Below are 2637 nucleotides of genomic sequence, written 5' to 3' on the forward strand. Positions count from 1 at the left end.
CCTTCCCTTCTTCCCGCAGTTCCCCGGCTCCGGGTCGGGGCTGAGGGAGTACTGCGAGTACGGGCTGCCCCGAGCCGCCCCTATGAGCCCCGCCGGGCCGGGGAGAGGCCTTAAGGCGGCTCCACAACACTCCCTGCCACCCGTCCTCAGTGTCCCGACCCTCTTTTGCTCATGTTCCTATTTATTCCTGCCCTGAGGAGACTGTTGAACCCACAAAATGGCCCCCCTCCCCTCACACAAAATGGCCCCTCCCAGGGAAGCAGAGGGCCTAGGGGATGCCTGAAGGCATTAGTCAGGCCTGAGGGGAGGCCCTGCGCTGAAATAAAAATGAGCGGCGGGGTGAAAACCTTAGGGATTGGGGGGCTGCACAAGTGTTTTCATTTTCAGATGCAAATTTTTGGAAATGGGGTTTATCCAGGCCAGGCTCAGAGACCTGAGGCCTAGTAGAGCTGAAGGAAACAGCAGCCACTGCGAGGCGATGCCAGGTAGCTGCTTCTTTCCCTCGATGGTGGGAAAGGAATAACGACGATTTGGCTTTTTATGTGGTATTTCACACAGTTGCTGAGCCCAGGTAGCATTTCTGGGAGAATGCCAACTTTGAACACATAACCAGCATGTACACTGTAAATATGAGTTCAAATACATCTCTGAGCTGTGAGTTTCCCTTCAGCTCCCTGTGCTTCAAAATTGCCTTGGTGATTGTTTCTCACCCCCAGGGAAGGAGTGCAATCATTGTATTTTTCACTGACTTCCCACAAAAACCTGCATCGCCTAAGAAGCAGTGTTGTTTTTTTCACTGTCCAAACCACCGCGAGGATATCCACTGAAGGTACAGCTCAATGCCCACCAAGTCAACCCAAACATCCAGTACATGCCATGGAAATTGCAGGACGGATACCATGCTTTGAACGTCTGCCTACACTTGAACCTCAGATCTTGGAAACACAGCCCTGAAGCATGAAGGGAAGAGCTGGGAAAGTATTTTGAGGTTTCAGACAATGTACATCCCGACCAGTGTTTTGTTTGTCTGGTCGTTCCGAAAACATTGCGGTTACAACCAAAGCTGCAGCGTGTCAATGTTTATGTGCAGGATGTGAACAGAAAGCTACAGAGAGACCAGGTCAAGTGAGTGGGGCAATTTCTCAGCCAACATAAGATGCAGGAGCTCTGCCGAGTTCCCTGGCACTGCACACAGGCTAGGAAGTCTCCCTGCTGCTTCTTGGTCCTTAACCTCAAAAAGACACCAGTGTGTGAAAACACATCCCCTCCTGATGTCTACAGGAGTTTGGTCACCAATTCCTCTGGGGCCAGATCTTCTTCTAACTCTTTTTAGGGGGGCTTTGAAATGAAAAAGGCTGTATCTTTGTGAAACCTGCTCTTGAAGTCTTCACCAGGCATCGGTTTACTTGGGGAGCAAGGAGTCTTTCACCTCCTGCGCAGCCCGCTCCACCTGCCCCCATTTGCATCGGCCTTTTTGGTGCTGCATCGTTTGTGGTTATTTCCATAACTGAGTGTACAGAGATCCTCAGCTCTGTGAGCTCAAATTGCATACTCAAATCTTTATTTTCCATATTTCTGAGTGTAGTTTCAGATGTTCAGGGTCATTTGGAGCTAGCCACCACATGGGGAACTGCATGGGGTAGAACATTCTTGGTGTGAGTTCTATGATCTCTTGAACTACATAGTCTGGTTTCTCACGGTTTATGTGAAAAACGAGGATGAAAGGACAAAGAAAACTTTGCACTGCGCTTTGAGAATACAAAGGACAATATAAGCATGAAACAGGGCATGAACTTCTCAGGGATAAATATACCCCTGCTTCACCACGGTGTAGAAATCCTGCTGTAGCGATGATGGTAACTGTTAAGAGATGCAACTTCCTTGATCTGATGGACACCTTGACTATAGATGAGAGTAAAGATTGTGCCATGAGAGCACCAGTGCCCCAACACATGAATTTAAAACTCCACTCCAACACACTCCAAAACTGACTGAGGTGAGCTCTGTTCACAGACTTCCCGTCACCCTGATGGGAAAGGCCACTCCACGTTCCCACACAGCATGCACAGATGCAATCCTACACGTTCACACAAACATCTTCACCCAGCTGGCAGGCAGATGTGCGCTCCCAAACATGGCCGAGTTCGGGCACGCACACACATGCTCCCACGCACAGATGTCCTCACACTCTCATTTCTGTTATGTTTCAGGTTTTGTTTCCGCTTTGTTTTGAGGAACATAGCATAAGCTCGACTTTGCCTGTGCTTGCACATTTCATTCTGCTGCTATGAAGTTGTCCTATACTGTTATATCTGGCAGCCCATCTCCAGTTCTGACCTATACAAAGAGCACGTGGTTTTACTTTGTTATTTTTTTATAGTCTGGAATATGCTCATTCAACAGGATGGTAAATCCAGCTGTATCAGCAAAGTAAGAATAACAGGCATGAAAGCTTCAGAAAGGACTCAAAAGCTTTTTCCCACAAGTCTTCTTTGTGCTCTAACACTTGATTTACTTTTCCCTTGTTAGTGCTTTCTGAAGCCAGTAGCAAGGAAGGAATTAATGACACAGATTAAGCGGCAGGACATGCTGACAGCACAGTAACTAAATCAACCAAAAATGGATTGCAATTGTAGG

The sequence above is a fragment of the Charadrius vociferus genome, unplaced genomic scaffold (assembly GCF_000708025.1).
Source record: "Charadrius vociferus isolate BGI_N301 unplaced genomic scaffold, ASM70802v2 scaffold1028, whole genome shotgun sequence".
In the NCBI taxonomy this organism is placed as follows: domain Eukaryota; kingdom Metazoa; phylum Chordata; class Aves; order Charadriiformes; family Charadriidae; genus Charadrius; species Charadrius vociferus.